At 41.8% G+C, this 23,951-nt stretch overlaps 1 long non-coding RNA gene across 1 annotated transcript in view; it reads right to left on the bottom strand.

Annotated features, from left to right (window-relative positions):
• Window positions 1–5,835: 5,835 nt before the first annotated feature.
• The window catches only part of LOC116072795, a 32,828-nt gene continuing 14,712 nt past the window's right edge, over window positions 5,836–23,951 (bottom strand). The window contains exon 2 of the long non-coding RNA XR_004111554.1: window positions 5,836–6,150. This is a non-coding gene — a long non-coding RNA (uncharacterized LOC116072795). The remainder of the gene's footprint in view (window positions 6,151–23,951) is intronic.

The raw sequence follows: 23,951 nt of genomic DNA, 5'->3' as shown, positions 1-23,951 counted from the left end.
GTCAGGACGCAAGAGAACTTTTTAGACAGAACTGAACTCCAGAAGAACTTAGAAGTATAGGCACAGCATTGGGAGGAAAGGCATTGAGAGTTAGAACATTATTGTGACATCAGAGCAGGAGCAGAACAATATTAAAAGGAGAATGCAGAGTGGAAGCTTGGAAACTATAAGGTAACATAAAAGACTAAGAGAGCAATCTACAGTATGCAGAGGGAAAGAGGAAAAAAGAAGAAGCTGCAGAGAGAGCAGAAAGAGCAGGCAGGCCTCTCCTTACCATGGGACAGAACAGGCCTTTTCTTAATAAGAATGTGGACTTAGTCTTATTAAAAGGAACAAAGCTTTCTTCTTAGAAACTTACAAATTCATTTAGCATTAAAAGAGTAGAAGCTTTTTCTCTCTGTATGCAATAAAGATTGGAGCTCATTTTTCATCCAAAATGAGTAAGTTCTTTCTGCACTGGTGCTTGGTCTTTTGATCCAAATGCATATGTAAGTATGGATGTGTATGTATAAGCATGTAATTATGAGAATGTATGCAAGGTGGGCCCAACTGGTTTGAATGGAAATGTATAAATGCACATGTGTGAATATGTATATGAATTTATGTGAGTTTATGCATATTTACTTATGTAAAAGTTTTTCCTTCTTTGAACATGATTCTCTTCTCCTGGCTCAATAGAAGTTTATTGCTCTAAACTTTCCCCTAGCCTGACAAGCAAGAGGCATCTGGACAAAAGGGAAAGGCTCTAGCAATTAATCCTTTATTTAATCTCCTGTTGTTTTAGAATAAGGTGCTGAATGCCAGAGACTGCAGTTTCTGGCTTCAGAGGAGCACGGAAGGCAGGTCAACTACACTAGCAAAGTAACTTAGATAAGTAAACTTTTTATTCTTATACAGCAACCCTAAGTATCTAGTAAGGCAAAAAGTCTTGCCCTCCACCTATACTCTTCCCCTTCACTGCTTCATGGAGAACTGAGAACAAAAAAGAAGACCACGAGGGGGCTGGCCCCTGGCAAGTGGTCTGGAGACATACATTGCAGGGGTTTATAAAGACAAACCCACAGGCCACTGTACTTTTCCATGAGGCTTTGTTAATTCCTAAAAACTACAACTCCCAGCATTCCAGGGGGCTACCTGGTCCTTGAGAAGATGAGGCTTACAGGTTAATTTTGGGCATTACAATTTGGAGGACATCATGCAGAGAAGATTATGTGAAGCTGAGTTCAGTAAGCCAACCAGGGAAAAACAACAAAACAAGCATTGACCTAATATGAAAATATGTCTAGGGGCTAGAGAGATGGCTCAGCAGTTAAGAGCACTGACTGCTCTTCCAGAGATCTGGAGTTCAATTCCCAGCAACCATATGATGGCTCACAACCATCTGTAATGAGATCTGATGCCCTCTTCTGATGTGTCTGAAGACATCCAAGTGTACTTGTATAAATAAAAATAAATAAATAGCATTAAAAAAAAAGAAAATATGTCTAACAAATCAAATATAGTATTTAAGCAATGGAAATTTGTTTCCCATGGAACAGAAGATTATTGAAGTGTTAAAGAGAATGAGAAATACTTTTTCATAGAAATGTTTAGAATCCTACCAAGAATGCACTGAGGATTAAACAGGGGACAATAACTTGTCCCAGCCTCTTATCAATCACCTGTCTTTTGTGACTTACCACCTTCAAAATAGCTTAGCACTTCCTGGAGGCTTGCTAGCAGGCCTTAAGCAATAGCTGATGACAAACTGCTCTAAAGTAACCTACTAAGTTGCCTTTGCTGCCACATCCAAATAGAACAAAGGCACAGTAGGTGGTAGGAGCAAGAGTCGAGGAAAGGGTGTGTTACCTCTGGGTGACTCCCCATGTGCTCAGATGGGTTTGTGTGTTTGCAATCATGACAAGGAAGACTCTTGCATACTAAACAAATACTGCAGGTGGATGTAATGGGTAAAAGTGACCTTAACAATGACCCAAAGTGTTGGTGGCTTTGTGGAGTGTCAGTAACCTGGTCCCAGCCAGAAGGGTCTATAAAGAGGGTACAGGTACACATCCTTGTGCAACAGATATGACTCAGTGGCAGATACTCTTAGTTGTCTGATGTCTAACACTGGATTCAGAGCTCCATGCTCACCCTGAGCTGGTGTTCACTTAGCTACATGATCACTGAGTCTAGTTGCTGGCACCATTTTGCGGTTTTCTCTGCTGCAGACACTTATGTTAAATCTCCTCGGCTTTGTACTTATTTTCTCCCCTCTTTCACCAGTAATAAAGGACAAATCTTCCTTCCACGTCAATCCTCTTCCTCCACAGCATCTCACACTTCTAGCTTCCAAGGATCTCTTCCGGTTCTCTGCAACTAAATGGCCTCTTGCAGCTGTCTATCATTCATCGGTCTTTCCCATCACATCTGCCCTGGAAAAGCTCTATCAAATCACAAGCCAGGGCAAGATGCTGATGCGGTGAGAGGGCCTCAATGAGCATTTTTAGGATGAGTAAGTATATTATATCTGCCTCTGATATAATCCAAGCCCCAGACCAGTGGTTTTCAACCTGTGGGTTGTGACCCCTTTGGAGTCGAATATCAGATATCCTGAATATCAGGTATTTACCTTATGATTCATAACAGCGGCAAAATTACAGTTATGAGGTAGCAATGAAGTAATTTTATGTTTGGGGGTCACCACAACATGAGGAACTGTATTAAAGGGTCACAGCATTAGTAAGGTTGAGACCCACTGCTCTAAACCAACAGATGATCCCCAAATTCACACATAAATTTGGCAGATACCAAGTTAGGAGGAATTGGAACAATCTGAGACTGTCCCAGAAAAATAGAGATATCATCATGGCTGAGCTAAAGAACCAACATTAACATAGGAAGTCACTTTCCTTACTGATGTCTGGCATACATGGTGACTGTCCTCGGTGCTATGTCCTTCCAGTGTGTTATGTCAGGGGTCCATGCAAGAGGAACAGCAAGCAGCTCTAGAACTCATGGAGGGTTGCCCACTGCTTAGCACAACTATGATGGGTGTGCCTTGGAGAGGCAGAGCCCGAGGACTATGTGTTCTGAGCACTTCATGCTGTTGTGGAGTCTCTCTGCTTGTTGCCCTCATGGTCATCATGTCCCTCATAAGCTATGAGTTGGATGAAAGCTCTAAGGGGAGTCCCACCCCTCACTGGCTAGTATCATTGGCATTTACAATAGTAGTAATTGGTCTTTTCCAAGTATTACTGCCGGAGCAGGTTAATCACTCAACTACCACCTTTGAAAGAATTCAGAGATGTAGATTGTTGGTAAAGTTAGGTTAAGATGTTTTTGTCAGTGGCTTTGACATAAAAAAATTTGGAGGAAATTTATAGTTCAGAAAGGTATACTCTTGGTAACTGCATGAGGGATTGTCTTGTTTTGTTTTGGTTTGGTTTGGTTTTAGGTCAGGGGACAAGAACAATGGTAGCCTGGCTAAATCTAGCCGACCTGCCTTTCTTGCTAGAGCTGGGCTGTTGATCAAGACAATGATTAATGTCTTGTACCCATTTTTGCCCTTGGCTTCCTGATATGATTTAATAAAAAATTGTTAATGAGTAGATGTACACTCTGAGGGTTTAAAGTAGAAATGACTGCTTTTTCAATATATAAAAAATTAGATTTGTGCTTCTTTAAAATTTCTTATGATTACTTTTTAAGATAACTAATAAAACAATTAATGCTTTCTTTGTAATTGCAAATTGCAGCCTGCCAGTTAAAGAACTGGCTGAGAAAAATAGCTTGCTTGCTTACATTTTTTTTTCCCTGTCTCAAAAAGCTTTATTTTTACTTGGTCCAAGATTTGAGAGAGGCTCCAGAGCGGTTACAAAGCTGCCTAGTGGCTTGAGAGGTTCATTCAGGTGGAGGTTCGGAGGCAGGCTGGTGCAGAGCAGAGGGGGAGCCCCTTGGAAGGCACAGAGGCCTCCTAGTCGAGCTTGAGAGTGAGGCACTCAAAGAGATACTCGCCCAGAGATCCCTGGGGCACACTGGTCTGCGCTGGTTGTGGCCCTGCCACCTTACGGAGGTTGGTCAGGTGGTTGCCCATCTTCTTGATGAGCTTCACCTCCTTATCCAGGAAGTGGCTTTCCAAGAAGTCACAAAGATGAGGGTCTGAGCGGGCAGAACCCAGGGCATGCAGATCCAAGAGGGCCTGGTTCAGGTTCTTCTCCAGGGCCAAGGCAGCTTCCATGGCCTCTTGGGTTTTACCCCATTCATCTTGAGAGATGGTCCCGGAGGCTGCGACTGGAGAGACTTGTAAGGCGTCTGGAAGCGAATCAAGTGGGAGTCCCTGGATCTGTTCAGTCCAAACACTGTTGAAGCAAGACACAGATCCACCGGCCCTCCAAGGTGCTGCTCTCACATTTTGTTAATCTATAACAAGTTACTTAAACAGAATGTACTTGGGTTCTTGGGACTAATTTGGTTTTTTTACCTGTAACACATAAAATGTTTAATTGTATAATGATTTAGGGGAAGATGCTATTTTTTATTTGTACTTATTGTAATCATTCACTTAAAGAAAAATAGAATGTAATCACATTGTAAGTTTTATACTGGGGCTGGAGAGATGGCTCAGTGGTTAAGAGCACTGACTGTTCTTCCGAAGGTCCTGAGTTCAAATCCCAGCAACCACATGGTGGCTCACAACCATCTATAATGGGATCTGACGCCCTTTTCTGGTGTGTTTGAAGACAGCTACAGTGTACTTATAAATAAATAAATCTTTAAAAATATTTGTTTTATACTGTTTGAGAGATTTTGCTGGGGGATATAAGCTATGGGAGAAAAAAACAAAGCTGTTGGAGTCTTGCTTCATCTACCGTGTGTGTGTGTGTGTGTGTGTGTGTGTGTGTGTGTGTGTGTGTGATTTCTCTCTTTTTGCTGGCCCCAGAGAGTAAGTTTTGCTCTCTCAGAGAAAAGCTCTGCTGAGTGATTCCACACTGATTCTACACATCCCCCTCAGTACCTAGCCTGCCAAAACTGGCCTTTGGCAGTGTTAAGTCAATCTTTCTTTTCTTAAAAACATGATTTATCTTTGAGTGTGTCTGTGTGTGTCTCTGTGTGTGTCCACAGGATTCAGGAGAGGGTGCTGGATCTCCTAGAACTGAAGTTACAGGAACTTTTGAGCTGCCTGATGTATGTTTGGGGACTTGCATCCGGGTCCTTTGGAAGAGTAGCAATTTGCTCTTAACCACAGGGCCATCACTCTAGCCTCGTTTTCTTTTAAACATTTTTAAAAATCTTTATTTATTTGTGTGTATACATCGGGGTGGTGACAAGTCTTTGCCACACTGTACTTGTAAAGGTCAGAGGACATCTTGTAGGAGCGGATTGAATTCAGGTCTTCAGGCTCAGTTACAAGCACCTTGACCCACTGAGCCATCTCACTGGCCAACACCAGTGTTTCTTAATTCAGAATAGTGTATCAGAGTGCAGAAGAACAAGCGAGTCTTGTTTCTTCAGACAGGAGTTTTCAAAAGAAGTTATTTGCATTTTAAGAGTTTAATCCTAGATTAAAGATAAAGGATATGTATATTTATTAATAGAGAATATTGAAAAATCTTACTTTGGATTCTTTATATGTATGAACCCTTGATCAAAGGAATTCTAACCAATTTCTTCTTTTAAGCCACATCTTACAATACAATTGCTCAGAAGTCAGGGGCTTGAATTTAAAAGTACATGCATATCTTAAAGATGCTGTGAATTCAGTTCCAGACTATGGCAAAAATACAAATTTCCCAATAAGATGAGACTTATTTAGTTTCTCAGTCATGTTTACACAACACTCTTCCATATTAAATATGTGATAATATTATGCCTAACAATGTTCATATTTTATTTAAAGTATTTTATTGCTGCCGGGGGTGGGTAGCAGGCGGCTATCGTGTTCTCACAGGAGGACAACAGAAGGGACGTGTAAAGTTGGTAGTGACTGGGGCCAAAAGCTGCTTACTTTTGCCACTTTAACTCTTTCTTGCTATTCAAGGCCAAAAGCTGTTAGTTTCTGTTGATTAACTCCAGCTGATAGCAGCAGGGAAAAGAACAGTTACTTCGGTTCTTTTTCTCTTTAACTCTGGCCTTGGCCAGGTGAGAGGCTTGGAGTTCTTTAACAATGAGCTAGAGAGAAAAGAAAAGAAATGAAAACAGGCACACATAGATACATGCATGCTGTATCAAGTCAAGAAGGGCTAAACTGCCACCTTATTGTTGTTCCTAGTTTTTATACATTCTCTAAAAAATTACCTCATTTAACTATGAGGTAGAACTGTTACAGCAGGAAAATTGATAACATGGTTTTCTAAGCACTTTTATATTCTATGAGTTCATAGTAAGTTTAAGGCAATAGTTCATAGATTGATAAGGTTTAAGGAGTTACAGCAGAATTGTTTACATGTATTTCCATTAAGACTAGTAACTGGCTGGGCGGTGGTGGCACACGCCTTCGATCCCAGCACTTGGGAGGCAGAGGCAGAGGCAGGTGGATTTCTGAGTTCAAGGCCAGCCTGGTCTACAAAGTGAGTTCCAGGACAGCCAGGGCTATACAGGGCTAGCCTGTCACAAAAAAACAAAACAAAACAAACAAACAAACAAACAAACAAGACTAGTAACTGACTAAACATTCATTATGTATAGTTTATGACTTCATAAGTTCATTATAAGTTTAAAGCAACGTTTTTATGTCACAAGTTAGCATGGTTTTGTCAAGAAACAAATCATCTGCTTGGTGTCTTATTATTTTGAATTCTTGTATAAATAAACTAGTTAATATTTTATTTTCTGTCCTTATACCTCCAATAAATTGTCCATTCCTGGTTTAGGACCTTTAGTTACTAGCTAATAACTTCACTCCTAACCTAGAAGGAATATTTCCTTAGATTGTAAATTCGTCCCAAGCCTGTTTTCTTTTTCTAGTGCAATTAGCCCATGACACACAAAGGTTTACAGAGCTCTATATGCAGCCTTTGTTCTATAGGGTGCTTGAGATTATTTGTATCAATTTAGGAGTTCTATAAAATCATTATCATGAATTATGAAATCATCAATTTGTCTACACAGCATTACTACAAGAAAGTACATGTTCATATTGATTCTGCAGGAAATCTGCCCTTATAGGTTGAGCTAATGCCTAGGAATCATTAGGCTCTGTAATAATGACAGGAAAGGCACAGCAGCATTGGGAAGCAATCCTGGGATGAAGTCTCTGGGAACTCTACATCTCAGAGTGCACCCATCTCAGCCATGCAAAATGGTGGGCCATCTCTAGAAAACTCACTTGCTTGCCATAGCTTTTCCTAGATAGCATTTGATATATTGATAATAATGTTAGTGGTCATCTGAGATCTCGGCAAACTATCTTTGCTGAGGGGGAGGGTCTTGCCCATATGCCTGTGGTTACTGACTGAGCAGTGTGGTAGCTGCAGGTTTCAAGGGCTATGGCAAGTTCATTGTAACAACCAAGTATGTAACACCAGCTATTCCTTTCTTTCACAAAAGACTCCATGTCTCTATGCTTGGCCACATTTACACTATTATTTAACAATATCCTGTCCCCCATCTTTGCTTTGTCTACTAAAATTATGTAATATTTTAAGTTGATATGGATGTCATTTCAACAGTTTCAAACATGCATCACTATGATGAGTCAATTTCCTATCTAGAATTTGCTTGTCTGCAACAGCAATGTCATCCTTCTTAAGCTTTTAATGTGAGGTCATCTCCATTTCAGTTGTGTCATCATGCTCCATGTCTAATTCCCATTCTCAATCTATTTCTGCTGTTTCTTCCTCCACTTACGCCTTCAACTGCTCAAAGGTTGAAACCATCCTCTTCCAAACTGTCATTTATGTTGTAATCAGTGTTCACTCCTGTCCTAACTCATATTCTCACTGGTGTCCAGAATTGGCAACCCTTCCCAGAGTGTTTCAGTTTACTTCCTCCAGAGCTATTTGGTGGATCAACATCTATGGCAGGAGTAGTCTTAAGGCAGTTGGTCAGTAATAATCTTACTAGTAAATGGATGTTTCTTAGCAGGCATGAAAAGAGCCCTGACCTCATGGTACAGCTGTATCCCAGATCATGGCTGAGCATGTGTCGTACTGATGAGCGGCAATTACCTTTTTATTTTGTTTAAGAAGATGACTTAGCAGGACACTTAAAATATCCTGTGAGTCATGTTGTGAACAGATGCAATTGCCATCCACACTTTGTTGTTCTGCTAACAGGGTGTAGGTGGAGTAGATTTAGAGTATTTTACATAGCCCTAGGATTTTCTGAATGAGCTTTGGCATTAACTTAAAGCTACCAACAGCATTAGCCATTGACAAGAAAGCCAGTCTAGCCTTTAGCCCTTTGAAGTTAGGCACTGACTTCTCAGCAGTTAGGAAAGTCCCAGAAGGCATCCTCTTCTGTACTGGCTGGTTTTGTGTGTCAACTTGACATAGGCTGGAGTTATCATAGAGAAGGGAGCTTAGTTGGGAAAGTGCCTCCAGGAGGTCCAGCTATGGAGCATTTTCTCAATTAGTGATCAAGGGGGTAGGGCCCCTTGTGGGTGGTGCCATCCCTGGGCTAGAAGTCTTGGGTTCTATAAGAGAGCAGGCTGAGCAAGCCAGGAGAAGCAAGCCAGTAAAGAACATCTCTCCGTGGCCTCTGCATCAGCTCCTGCTTCCTGACCTGCTTGAGTTCCAGTCCTGACTTCCCTTGTGATAACAGCAATGTGGAAGTAAGCCAAATAAACCCTTTCCTCCCCAACTTGCTTCTTGGTCATGATGTTTGTGCAGGAAAAGAAACCCTGACTAAGACATCTTCCATATGACACTGTTTCATCCACACAAAGGACCTGCTGATTTAGTGCAGTCACCTTAAGTAGCGCACTGCAGCTTACACATGAATGGGTAGGTAATGTTTCACCATGTACCTTCACTTTACAGAGATGGCTTCATTCTTCAACTTTATGTTGCAACCTCTCTGGACACCACAAGAATACCTACAGAGCCAACTAACCTGGGCCCAAGGGGGCTCACAGAGCCTGAACCAGTAACTTCTCTTCAGTAGTATCCTCACTTCTCTTAGTTTCATAGAGGTGACAAGAGTTAAGGTCTTATGCTAGTCTGGGCATTGGCTTTCAGGACTCTTGTGGCTAGCTTGAATACTAGAACTTTCTACATATTATGTAGAACCTATATGGTTTATTTCATTTGTGTGTCTACTACAGGAGCAGTTTTAACTTCCTTCAGTAGCTTCATTGTGCATTCATTCCTTGGCTAACTGATAAGCACATCTAGCTTTTGACATACTTGCTTCATTGACTCTAATTTCTAGGGCTGGTTGTTTGTACAGTAAGAGACATGCAACTCTGTCTTTTACTTGAACACTCACAGGGCCACTGTAGGTTTATTGATTGGCCTGTGCCCTACTTTGCTTTCTATTCCTATGATAAATATTATGACCGAAAGCAACTTGGAAAGAAAAGGGTTTATTTGACTTACACTTCCACGTCACAGTCCAACATCCAGAAGCCAAGACAATAACTTAAGCCAGGTACCTGGGGTCAGAAACTGAAGCACGCCATAGAAGAACACTGTTTACTGGCTTGTTCCAGGCTCATGTTCAATGTGCATTCTTATATAACCCAGGACCATCTGTCCAGGGGTGTTACTACCCACAGAGAGCTAGACCCTCCTCCATCCACCAGAAATCAGGAAAATGTGCCATAGACACACCCACAGGCCAGTCTGAAAGAAGTAATTACTCATTTGAGGTTCTCTCATCCCTGGTGTCTTTAATTTGTATCAGGTTGACAAAAACCATCCAGTACAGCTTAATTTTAGTGTTTTTGCTGCCTCAAGAAATAGGCAGGCTCACAGAAAATAGACAAAAGGAATGACTTGTGGGTGGGTACCTCAGAAACACAGTTATCAACTAAGTTGGCACCTAATATACACACAGTATGTAGTGCTCCAAACACACTGTAATAGATACAGTCATGATGAAAACATGAGCTAATTTGGAAACTGTCAAAAGATGACTGAGACACAAAGTCACACGAATCATAGATGTGTCATGTTGATTTAACTCTACTGATGGAGGTCATGTTTATACCTATTAGGTTGTTGTTAGTTTTTTTTTTTTCATTTATAAGCAATGAACAAACTTATGTCAGTATTATTTTGGAACTATATCAGTATAATATACAGAATAAATTTCTAGATGTAGAATTTTGCTAAATGAAAGTGTATGGGAAGTTAGGACTTTGGTAATAATTCTTCACCAAAATTATGTCTATTATATTCTATTAGCAATATGGAACTACCTCATCAATTCAGGATCATCAGTGTTTTGACTTTACTATTCTGATAAGTTGGAAATGGGCCCAGTATCATTAAATATACCTTCTTTTTAGTGAGATTGGCGATGCTTTATTTATTTATTTATTTATTTATTTGGTTTTTTTTTGAGACAGGGTTTTTCTGTGTAGTCTTGGCTGTCCTGGAACTCACTCTGTAGACCAGGCTGGCCTTGAACTCAGAAATCCGTCTGCCTCTGCCTCCCAAGTGCTAGGATCACCGCCCGGCGATGTTTTATTATTTAAGAGTCAGTTCTATATCCTTATTGGGGACTGCCAAAATTTCAAATTTTGACATTCGTTATTTATTTATTTATTTATTTATTTGTTCAAGACAGGGTTTCATTATGTAGTCCTGGCTGTCCTGGAACTCGTTCTGTAGACCAGGCTGTAGACCAGGCTAGCCTTAAACTTGAACTTGAGATTTACCTCCTCTGCCTCCAAAGTGCTGAGATTAAAGATATGTGCCATCCAACTGGGTGGTGATGCATGCCTTTAGTCTCAGCACTTGAGAGGCATAGGCAGGCAGATTTCTGAGTTCGAGGCCAGCCTGGTCTACAGAGTGAGTTCCAGGACAGCCAGAGCTATACAGAGAAACCCTGCCTCGAAAAACCAATATATATATATATATATGTGCCACCCAACTCTGAGAGTTAGCACCTGCATTAATAAGCCCTACCTGTTAAAGATCCTGCCACACTGTCACACCGAGGGACTACACTGTCACACTGAGGGGCCACACTTGCAGTATGTGGACACTTTTAATACTAATATTCAAGTCACATCCAAGCCACAGAAACATGCTTATAATTTCACTCTTTATACTGACACTTTTAAAAATCAACTTGAGATTTTGTTGCAGTGCAGTGGAGGATGTTGATAGAGCTTTAACTTCATATTTTAGATGGCTGGCTGATCTTTCAAAATAATCATAAATCTATGTTCCATCTTTGCCTTTACTAAACCAAGGAGAAGACTTTGTATTGTGAAAGTTCTAGAATGCTATAAGGAATCATTTAGGAGGGAGGGAGGAAAGAAGAGAGGCAGAGTGGGAGGCTGGGGATTCAGGAGTGAAATTCCTGGGGTGATATGAAAGCACAGCTTCAGGAATATTTAATAGCAAGTATTAAAAGCAAATATCTGCTACAGTTATATCAGGCACCAGTGTTCTAATGCCAGGCAGGAAATAAATAATTTCCTCCCATGACAGGGGTACTTCCTGCTTAAGACAGCACTTGTACCAGAAATAATAAAAGGTCAGGTGGTGCTTCAGCTAACTGGTTCTAACCAGTTGAAGCAGAAACTGACTGATGGTGCCTGATGTGGAAATTGGACACACACACTGAATTACATGAACAGTCTTGCCTGTCTAGTGGGACATATCTGAGGACCTACTTTCTTCCCCCTAAACCTTTATCCTTCATTAGCATGTACACAGAGACCTACCCCACACCTCTTTACTATGCATAGAACTTCAGTAGCCTTTCCTCCCTGCCCTCAGCTTCCTTTATTGATCACTATAAAGGTCACTGGCTTCCTTTTATCTTCTCACGACAACTTGGTGACTTAAGTTCTAAACTTACTCTCATTTTAGTCTTGAAACTGAGACCCATGTATGCCTTGCTCAAAGTCATGCTGGGAATCTAAGGTCACACTCTTAATTATAGTTTGTCAGATTGATCAGAAATACTTGGTGCCTGATGTGATGTAAATGCATGTTCAAATCCACGCACAGAGAATAGGTCCTCAGTGCAACAGTGCTGGAAGGTAGAAACTTGGGGAAGGTCGTAAAGCTAAGGGGCTCAGGTTCATGAATGGAGTGTGAAATGGTCTGACAGAGAAAGTGTGGTCCTTTGGCTCCTCCGTCTTCTGCCAAGGGAGGTCTGATGCTCCCCTCAGAAGGATACAGTCCAAAGCACCATCTTGGAAAGAAAGCAGTCCTCACTAGTTTCCTGGATCTTGATCTTGATCTTCCAGCTTCCAGAACCTTGAAGCAGATCTGTCTGTTCCCAATACTGCTCCATATGTAATGCTCTGATATCGATCAAGAAATCGGGCTGGAGAGACGGCTCAGGGGTTAAGGGCACTGGCTGCTCTTCCAGAGGTCCTGAGTTCAATTTCCAGCAACCACATAGTGGATCACAGTCATCCATAATGGGATCCAATGTCCTCTTCTAGTGTGTCTGAAGACAGTGGCAGTGTACTCACAGACATTAAACAAACAAACAAACAAACAAACAAACACACAAAGCAGACAACTAGGCCAAGGAAGAGCTGCAACAGCAGCAACTGAAGTGTAATGGATATTGAACACAGAGTATGAACACAAACCAGAAATGAGGCAGAGTGAGCCGTGATTCTATTTGCCTTCACTAGCCTCCAGTTGCCGAAGGCTAAAGCAGGTCATTGTCCTTTTTTATCCCCATAGGACTTAGTGTTCCAGCTGCCAGGTGATGACAGTATTTACTCTGAGCCAAGAGCACCCTTTAACCTGCCTCAGGTGGCTCTGGTTAGACCATTCATCAGCCCACATGTCTTGGCTAGGATTCTCATAGCTGGTCCTAGTAAACAAATGTGCTGATGGCACAGATCTTTGAGAGCAGCCAGAGAAAACAGGCTTATGAATTATAAAAGAATATAGGTGAACTAGATAGAAGATGCTAATCAACAGACTGCATTGTGAAAGGACCATGAACCTTATTCTAACATGTACTCAGTATGAGCTCATTACACAGTAGGTACTGGGTTATCAGACTGAACTCCAGCCTAAGTCAGTCCCCTGAAGGTGGGGAGCATGATCCGTATCCTTCAGTTTATCTCAGCAGTAACTGGCTTTGAGCCCCAGGTGAGCTGTTTATTCAACAGTTGTTGAATAATGAATGATGAAAGGCATGTCTCAGTGCCCTTGCCACTGTGGTTCTCCTCATCTAGAACACATGGCATTTGGAAATGCCTCCTTCGTCTCTAGTTCTTGCCTAGAGTCAGCTGTTCCCTTTCTAATTCTACGATCTATGCAGTTGGATTTATGCACTGCCTACTATTTCGCCTCCATGTCTACGTTATTCCACTCTATACTATATAGTAATTCCATCTGCATACTGAATTGAAACAGAAATGCCCATGTATTGTTCCCAAACAAGGACCCACATTTCCTAAATGTGAGAAAAGCTTCGTGTTTTGCCCTCCAAATTCATGGTGTGTTACTTTTCTCCTTGGGGCAGAACCCTTTGTAGCAGTAACTTAAGGGAAGAATGATTTCTGTGGACTCGTGGTTTAAAGAGATGCAGCCCACCAGGTAGAGAAGTCATGGTAGCAGGAGCTGTGCTCAGCTGTGGTGGCAGGGACATGGAGTTGCCCACCTAGAAGAGAATCACGAAGCAGAGAGAGATGAATGCTGGCCACATCTTGCTTTTCTCCACTTTCTATCTATTTGGCCTGGCACTCGTATCTATGAGGTGGTCCCAACCACTCCCTAGTTGAGCCTTTCTGATAATACCTCATAGATCTGCCCAGAGGGGTATAACTTAGGAGTTTCTAATCAAGTCTGAATGGCAGTGACAGCTAAGCACCACAGTCTAATGGCGTAAAGCGCTGCCCTTGACATGCTAGTCAACTTGACTTCCTCAAACAAAAAGTGCAAGATTTCTTGTCAAGTCAAAGGAGACAGGATTGTAATGATTTTCTTTTCTCCCTTCTTTTTTCTTTTCTTTTCTTTCTTTCTTTCTTTCTTTCTCTCTTTCTTTCTTTCTTTCTTTTTTTTTTTTTTTTTTTTTTTTTTTTTTTTTTTTTTTTTTTTTTGAGACAGGGTTTCTCTGTGTAGCCCTGGCTGTCCTGGAACTCACTCTGTAGACCAGGCTGGCCTCAAACTCAGAAATCCACCTGTCTCTGCCTCCCAAGTGCTGGGATCAAAGGTGTGCACCACCACTGCCTGGATTTTTCTACTTGATCCTTAGCGTAATGGAAATGTATGCACACCCAACTTTAAAAAAGAGTAAAATATGCCTATTCTGTTGAAAGTAGAGAAGTAACTTAAAACATCATTTAGTTCCTTTGAAACAGCATTTAACTCTGTAGCACAGGCTAGCCTAAAACTCATCACATAGCCTAGGCAGCCTACATCTCATGGTCCTCCTCCCTCAGTCTCCCACAGTGCTAGGATTACAGGCATGCCTCACATGTCTGGCTTAAACTCTTTTCCTGGCAGTAGCATGGAGCTGCTGGAGTGTGTGGACATCACCTCCACATGAATTCTAGGGGTGAACTCTATCAATAGGTGTTCCAGTCTGTTACTGAGTTGTGGCTGGACCAACCCCACATTTTTCTTTGAACATACGCTATATAGTTCTTCAGCTCCTTGTTTAAAATAAAATATTTCAGCCTGGCAATGGTGGCACACACCTTTAATCCTAGCACTTGGGAGGCAGAGAGTGGTAGATACCTGAGTCTGAGGCCAGCCTGATCTACAGAGCTAGTTTCTAGGACAGCCAGGGGTACACCGAGAAACCCTGTCTTGAAAAACAAACAGCAAAAACAAAAATCAAATATTTCTGCTTTGTATTCTGTAGTCAGATATTTTTAAAGCTGCTGGTAGGTTATAAACATTCAAACAGTTGAAGTTCCACAGTATCCATTCACCACGGGCCTATCTCAACTTCCTAAGGTGAGTGGACTCAAGCTTTGTCCTCTCTATTTTACAGGTGATGTCATCACTATCCTAAGGATGGATTGCATATTTGAATCAGGGGGATTAGATGCCAGCACTGAGTAAGTCATGCAAGCCCATCTAATACATCCATTTATAATATTCACCCTGTGCTTTCAGATGATGCTCACACAGGCATGAATGTAAAAAATACTCAGGAAGGGAATTTAGCCTGGTGAGAACAACGTGATTCAGACTGTTAGAGCTGAAAGGCAACTATGAGAGCTCATTTAATTCAAAATCTCCATGGACGAAACAGCTTCTCTTACAGCCGGACAAGTTTCATTTCAGCTCCACACTTTGCTTTTAAATTTGAGATGCAGATTCATAATCACCAAAGAGTCGCACCATCCCTGCACACGCCTCCGGGACGGTGATCAGCCCAGATGTAAATGAAATACAGAACAATGAGACTGGGAAGAAAAAGCAAATTGTCTGTTACCCTCACTTGTACCTGCCTCTTATACGTATTATCTGGTAAAGTCTTATCTGCTGTTTCTCTCATAATCTTCTGGTCTCAACCCCAGTATTGGCAGTATCTATTCTTCCTGATACAAAGATGCGATTTACCCTTATGATAGTGGAGAGAGAGATGAAAAAGGTCAATTCTACTTATCCCAGGAAGCTGAACTAGGCCAGACCCTGGCAAGAAAGGGCTAAGTGCTATACAAGATTTATATTAAAGCTACATGGATGATGTAAAGGACTCTTTGGGAAGACTGCTGGCCACCAGTGGATGTCCAAGAGTCCTGCAGATCCTCATGTCAGATTGGGACTGTGGAGGCAGAGAGCCTTGTTGACCGAATTTCCAAAGTGGCTGGAGCCTTTTTTTATGAATGGCTACTTATGGTTCTCAGCATTTCCAATGTGCTGGCAGCCATTACTGGACCTCTTTATATCTGGACTACTAACAGAAGGTACCATCCATTCTTGGGAGATTTTTCCTGGAAATGTCCTCATAAATCCATCTAGAGGCAACAACCAAGACAGACCAAAATATTCATATATAGTTTTTCCACCTGGGAGTTGTTTATTATTCATTCTTTTGAACTTCTCACAGACAGGACTTTATTGTAACTCCTTTATAGAGCCTGGCACTTTCTGTTGGGTCTTAGGTACAGGTGTAACCTCTCCTTCAGTGAACTGCTAATAACTTTTTAAAGATAGGGAGAATGCCTCAGCAACATTTGAGTTAAATGTCATGTGGCACCTTGCAAAGGCTTTGCTCAGTGCTCACTAACGCTGATTGAAATGACAAACTAAAATATGTTAAAATATACATCATTCATTTAATAATTTATTCATGGAATAGGTGACATCTGAGAACAAGCAAGAAGACAAATTGAAAGTCATCAAATCAAGTAGAGACAATGAAGTGGGATAGAGCAAGACATCTTAATTTATATTCTTGCCTCCAGGTTTGGGTCTACAGTTCATTGTCTATAGATCCCTTACAGCTGAGATCAGATAGAACTCTCAGAGTTCCAGTGGCTTCTGGGCATTGAACTCTGGGGAAATCCAAGGTCCTGGCAGTGTCTTACAAAGGCCTTGCTTTAAAAGAATGCCCCCTCCTTGTCTCTGTACCCTCATCACCTCCCCACTGTGCTTCATTTATTCTGCCCCACATGGTATGTTTCGTTCATCCCCCGTTAGCCTCCCTTTCATGCTAAGCCACGCATGTTCAACCGTTTCACATTGTGATTTGATGCTGTCATCTACAACACCCCATAGCTCTCCCATAGTTCCCCTGGAATGTCCAGAGATGACCCTTTCATCTGCCTATGATGCTCTTTTGAGTGCCTTCTCTTGGTCCCATCAACTACAAAAGCTGCTGGCTTCACCTCCTTAAGAAAAAGCAAACTGGCCAGCATGTTTGGAGAAAGGTGAACAACAGGCAGAAGAGGAAAATGTGGCCTTAGCTGTAGTTAAAGATGGGACCAGGTGATAATGGTAAAGATTTCTGCTTGTGTTCTTGGTGAGGAGGGAGGCCACTGCAGGAATTTGAGCAGAAGAATAACACAGCCTGGCTTCTATTATACTGACTTACTTTGAATGTTGTGGGGAGTTTGCACTACTGAGATTGAGCTTGGAGACCCATAAGGTCAGGTGCATGGTTAAGGTAAGAGCTGATGGTATATTACAACACAGGGACAGCTTTTTAATATTACTTGTACCAGATCGGCCATCAAAGTCACTTCTCTACCTCTCCCATAGTAATGGAATTAGATTCAGGTACTCCACTTTGCAGAATCCCTTGGTAGTGGGCATGTGGAATTAGAGTAAAAGATAGACATTCCCCTGTGCTAAAACCTTCAACCTCTTGTAGCCTGCCTTCTGCAGGCTCTTACTCCTCACCACAAGTCAGTTTTGACCATGCAAACGAGGGCGGTACACTAGAAGATGCTGAGAGTCCTGGACCCTATGGAGCAGAGTTCCTGCCAGCCCGATTTGTTCATCCTAGATTTTAACCCGAGAGATGAGCCTCTGAGCCATTGTTGATCTTTTTTACCAGTATCTTTGCTTGTACATTTATTAGGTATTTAAACCATTTAAGCCTTATTCATGTGTAAACTTTAAACTGTAGTACCTTCCTTGTAAGGCTGTGGTGTTATCCATGAGCTAAAACTGAAATGCCATGATCATTTAGTGAGCCTTTGCTAACTGTGACAAAAATAATTTCATCTTTGGGTTTGGACAATGGGTATCTGGCTATAAAGCAGTTATAGATATCTATCAAACCAAAAGCCTAGAGACTTCTAGAACCAGCCCCTCCCTTCCCCATTACCCAACGCCATTGAGTTGAAAGCAGAGGGAGAACAAGAACATACAACTGAAATAAATAAAGTCAGGGATGAAATTAATAAATAGAAATGAAAAGGCAGCACAAAGAATCAATAAGAGGGAGAATTTGTTCTTTGAAAAGATTAACAAGATTGACATTTAGCCAAATTATGTCAAAGAAAGACGATGCAAGTTAATAAAATTAGAAATGAAGGGGAAGATGTTAGAACAGATACCAGGGAAATTCAAAGAATCATAAGGTCATTTTTTTTTTAAAAAAAAATTGTATTCTACTAAACTGAAAATTTTACAAAAATGGATGAATACATGACCTCCTGAAGTAAAATCAAAATGAAGTAAATAATTTATATAGGTTTATAACACCCAATTAAATAGAAGTAGTGGACCAGATGAATTCAGTGCAGAATTCTACCAGACCTTCTACTATAACTAACACTAATACTCCTCAAATTGTTCCATAAAAATTGACACTGAAGGAGTATTTCCAAATTCACTTTACAAAGCCAGTATTATCCTAACACCAAAACCAGACGAGGACTAAACAAAAGCACAAAGCCACAGGCCGGAATCTCTGAGGAATAGATGTGCAAATATTCTGGGGGGAAAAAAACTTGGAAACTGAATTTGACAACACATCAAAAAGATTACATACCATAATAAAATCAGCTTCATCACAGAGAAACAATGATGGTTCAAAATATATAAATCAATAAACATAACCCAGCACATAGGTTAAAGGGCAGAAATCATCCCATTGGACACAGAAAAGGCCTTTGAAGAAATCCAACATCCCTTCATGAGGGCCATATCTCTGCATAATAAAGGCAATTTGCAACAAGCCTGAAGCTAACACCATTCTAAACCCAGGGAGACTCAAAGCATTTCCACTAAAATCAATAACAAGACAAGGATGTCCACTCTCTCTATCCCTGTTCTGTATAGTTCTTGGAGTCTTGGCTAGAGTAATAAGACAACTGAAGGAGAACAGGGGAATACAACTAGGAAGTCAAAATACCCATGTGCAGATGACATGATTTTATCCCTAACACCCTACCAAGAAATTTCTAAAGCTAATACAGACATTCGGCAAAATAACAGGATACAAAATCGCACAAAAATCAGTAGCTTCCTATAGCCAGTCAACAAACACACAAGGAAAGGAAAAAACCAAAACATAAAACCACCCCCAACAGCAACAACAAAAAGCCCAATACCATTCACAGTAGCTTCAAAAAGCATCTCAGAATAAGTGTAAGGAAGTGAAACGTGTGTATAATAAAAGCTTTAAGACACTGAAGATAGAATTTAAGAAGATAGCCGAAGATGGGAAGAATTCCCCTTCTCATGGATTGATAGATTAATATTGTGAAAATGGCCATCCCACCAAAAGCAATCTGAAGATTCAGCACAATCCTCACCAACATTCCAATATAATTTGCCTCAGAAATAATAAGCTTAAGCTTCATATTGAAACACTGAAAATTCAAGATGCCTAAGACGATCCTAAACGATAAAGAGCTCTGGAGGTACGACCGTTCCCTATTCTACCTATGCTGTGGAGCTATAGTAATAAATAATAGCATGATATTGGCATAAAAACTGGCACTGGTCAATGGAGTGGAACTAAGAACCCAGATGTAAGTCCACACACTTGAAGAGACCTGGTTTTTCATGAAGAACCCAAAAATTCACACTGAAAAAAAAAAAAAAAGGACAGGTATCTTCAAAAAAAAAAAAAATGGTGCTGGTCAAACTGAGTACCTGTGAACAGAAGAATGAGAAAAGACTCATTTTTATCACATTGCCCAAAACTCAACTACAAATGGATCATGGACATCAGCATAAGGCCAAATACCCTAAATCCAATAGTAGAGGAAGTAGGGAATAGGCTTGAACTTAGGGACAGCAAAGAATCTCTGAACAGGACTCTGGTAGCACAAACATTAAGACCAAAAACTGATGGATGGGAACACAAAACCTGAACTGCGAAGGATGCCATCACTGAAACAGAGGCAGCCTGCAGAATGGGGGAACACCCCAACTTTACCAGTTGTACATCTGACAGAGGGTTAATGTCTAGACCATACAAAGAACTCAAAGAACTAAGCAAAAAATACATATCCCAATTTACAAAGATATGGGGCATGGGACCAAACAGTTCTCAAAGGCAAAACACAAATGACAGAAGAAGCACTTGGGAAAATGTTGAGCAATCAGGACAACCAAGACCAAAAAAAAAAAAAAAAAAAAAAAAAAAACCCAGAACAACAAACAAAACAAAATGAAACAAATGACAACAGATGCTGGTGGAGATGTGGGGAAAGGGACACTCTTCTCCTCTACTACTGGGAGCGCAAAGTTGTGCAACCACTGGAGCTGAAAACAGATCGACCTAAGATCCAGCCAAGGCACTCCTAAGGATATATCAAAAGGGCTCTGTATCTTTCTACAGAGATACTTATTTATCTATTGTTGCTCTACTCACAGTAACCAGGAAATAGAAACAGCTGATGAGCATCAGCTGATAATGTAAATGTGGTACGTTTACATAATGAACGACCATTCCCTGAGGAATCAGGTCAGAGCTCATGCCTTTAGCAAGGGAGATGCTTCTCATCTGGTGTCACCTTCAGACAGGTGACCTATCACAGTGTTTCCCTCTCCCCATCTTTCCCCCCTCCCCTCTCCCCTCTCCTCTCTCCCCTTCTCCCTCTCTCTCTCTCTCTCTCTCTCTCTCTCTCTCTCTCTCTCTCTCTCTCTCTCTCTCTCTCTCTCTCTCTCTCCTTCCCTCCCTCTCTCCGGCCTGCCTGGACTAGTTCACCACAGCCTGCTGCTAGGACCCTTGCTGCTCCCACATTGCAGTCTCTGAAGCTGTATACGACATACATGCTGGGTCAGTACAAGGAACACTGTGTACTCATAGTCCTGGCTGGCTTTGGTCCTACACCTTCTGCAGTAAAGCTTCCCAAGATTCTTGGAAAAGAAAAAGCTGGAACATATTATTAGCTGTTTGCTCCAGGCCTGCGTGAGCCACCTGGGAATAGGGCAGGGTGCTGAGCTGCTGGCCCTGGACTTCTTAGCCAGAGTCTTTAGATGTTTCTTAATACCCAACCAAACTGATTTAACTTCCCTTTCCATTCACTGAATATGCCATAAAACTCGCGTATACTCTTCCTTTTTTTTTTAAATCGTATATTTTATTTGCTTACATTTCAAATGTTATCCCCTTTCCTGGTTTCCCCTATCCCATCCCCCCTTACCCTGCTTCTATGAGGGTGCTCCCCCACCTACCCACTCCCATCTCACTGCCCTAGCATTCCTCTACACTGGAGCATAAGCCTTCACAGGACCAAGGCCCTCCCCTCCCATTGGTGTCAGATAAGTCCCCTTCAGCTCCTTCAGTCCTTTTCCTAACTCCTCTATTGGGGTCCCTGTGCTGAGCATCTGCATCTGTATTGTTCAGGATCTGGCCAAGTCTCTTAGGGGACAGCTGTATCAGGCTCCTGTCAGCAAGCACTTCTTGGCATCAGCAATAGTGTCAGGGTTTGGTGTCTGCATGGGGGATGGATCCCCAGGTGGAATAGTCCCTGGATGCCCTTTCTTTCAGTCTCTGTTCCGCTCTTTGTCCCCATATTTCCTTTAGACAGGAGCAATTCTGGGTTAAAATTTTGGAGATGGGTAGGTGGCCCTCAATGGCTGTGTGGGTGGGGCATGCCTAACCTCCAGATACGGTCTCAACAGGTTCTCCCTCCCCCTTGTAGAGTAGTTCAGCTAATGTCATCCCCGTGGGGTCCTGGGAGGCTCTTGCTTTCCTTGCATCTGGGACTTTCTGGTTGCTACCCCCAGTTCCCCATCTCCCATTGCTACACACTTCTTTTCAATTTCCTGACCCTCTGCACATCTCCTCCATCTCCTCCCATACCTGATTCTGCCCCTCTTTTTCCCCTCCCCTCCTCTCTTCCTTCCAAGTCCCTCCCACCCTCTACTTCCCTTGATTATATTGTACTCCCTTCTAAGTAGGACTGAAGCATCCACTCTTTGGTCTTCCTTCCTCTTGAGCTTCATGTGGTCTGTGAGTTGTATTGTGGGTATTCCACGCTCTTTGCCTAATATTCACTTATCAGTGAGGACATACCACATGTGTCCTTTTGTGACGGGGTTACCTCACTCAGAATTATATTTTCTCTGATCAATCCATTTTCCTGCGAATTTCGTGAAGTCATTGTTTTTAATAGCTGAGTAGTAGTCCCTTGTATAAATGTACCACATTTTCTGTATCCATTCCTCTGTTGAGGGACATCTGGGTTGTTTCCAGCTTCTGACTGTTATAAATAAGGCTGCTATGAACACAGTGGAGCATGTATCCTTACTTCATGTTGAAGCATCTTCTGGGTATATGCCCAGGAGTGGAATAGCTGGGTCCTCAGGTAGTACTATGTCCAATTTCCGCTAAACTGATTTCCAGAGTGATTGTACCAGCTTGCAATCCCACCAGCAGTGGAGAAGTGTTCCTCTTTCTCCACATCCTCACCAGCATCTGCTGTCACCTGAGCTTTTGATCTTAGCCATTCTAACTGGTGTGAGGTGGAATCTCAAGGCTGTTTTGATTTGAATTTCCCTGATGACTAAGGATGTTAAACATTTCTTTAGGTGTTCCTCAGCCATTTGAGTTTCTTCAGTTAAGAAATCTCTGTTTAATTCTCTTACCCATTTTTTGATAGGGTTATTTGGTTCTCTCGAGTCTCCAGTCTCTCAGTCTTTCCTTTTGTCTGGAATATTCTTTCTTCTTTCTTTTCCCTATTGACTTTGTCTTCCCTGGAACACAGCCTCCATTTTGGCTGAGATTAATGAGTATCCTCATTTTATATATTTGATTTTCAATCTTTCACACACACTGTTTACCACTGTTTTTGTCTCGGGGGGATTTCTGCTGTTTTGTTTGTTTGCCTTTGTTTTAAATCATCTCTCCATTCTTCTTGCTGGAGTTTGAGGAGGCCCTACTGGGATCGCTTTCTAGGCTTGCTCAACATTTAAGAACTTGGCACCGTAGTGGCTCCCACGGCAGACCCACGCAGGCAGGACTGAATCAAGCTCTACCTGGAGGCGTTGAAATGCTTGTGGACTTTTTTTTCTTCCTTTTCTGAGGAGGTGGTAGAAATTCTTAGTTGTGACTACACTGACTCCATTGAAGACGAGAGAGGAACATACCAGGAAGTCATCAGGAAGTTTGACTGTTGTCCTCAGGAGAGAGGGCTGAGGGGAGGCATGGAGCAGTGAGGGCATTTTCTTAGTATTGCCCCTGTTGGACAGCAGGGGAGGGGGTAGGGGAGGGGGGCCGCGAGGAGTGGCATGAGGGGGGAGGGGGCCGCGAGGAGCGACACGGAACACGTAATGCCTTGGGGCTTCAGAGAACTTGAGATCCTGCAAATGTTCTGGTGACTTCTCTCGTACAACTTTAGTCGTAACTATTTGCTTCATCTGTCTTGCCTCATCGCTGTGGTGCTACATTCATATGCTGTCTGATTATTGCCTCATCAGGTGTGGAGACTCGTGGGAGCAGGCGATGTCTTTTGACTTGGTTATGATACCGATGGCTCTGCGTGCCCTCTTCTCCACCAAGCCTTTGAGGGTTGATTACAACTGTAGTAATAACTGACTATTGCCAGCAGACTCCTTCAGCAATTCCACATCCAGCATGAGTTTTGACAGGTCTATTTCTTTTTTAAAATGTTTATTTATTCATGTGTTACTGTATGAATGTTTTGCCTGCATATATGTCTGTTTGATATGTGTATGCATGATGCTAAAGAGGTCAGAAGAGGGTATCAGATCCCCTGGAACAGGAGTTACAGGTGGCAGTGAGGGTGCACTGTATGGGGGCTGGGAGTCTAACCCAGTACTCTTCCCCTCTGAGCCGTCTATCTCTCCAGCCCCCGACAGATCTATTTCTTAATTCCTTGGGATTCAGAACTTGGTAGAAACTTTATCAGTGTGTTTTGATTCTATGTCTTTTTTTTTTCACTTAGGTTGTACTCTTGAACAAAAAAAATTTATTTGAATCAATAGATATAC

Source organism: Mastomys coucha, unplaced genomic scaffold (assembly GCF_008632895.1).
Source record: "Mastomys coucha isolate ucsf_1 unplaced genomic scaffold, UCSF_Mcou_1 pScaffold23, whole genome shotgun sequence".
NCBI classification, from domain to species: domain Eukaryota; kingdom Metazoa; phylum Chordata; class Mammalia; order Rodentia; family Muridae; genus Mastomys; species Mastomys coucha.
Note: the sequence above shows the minus strand (reverse complement) of the source record. Positions and strands in the feature narration are given on the sequence as shown.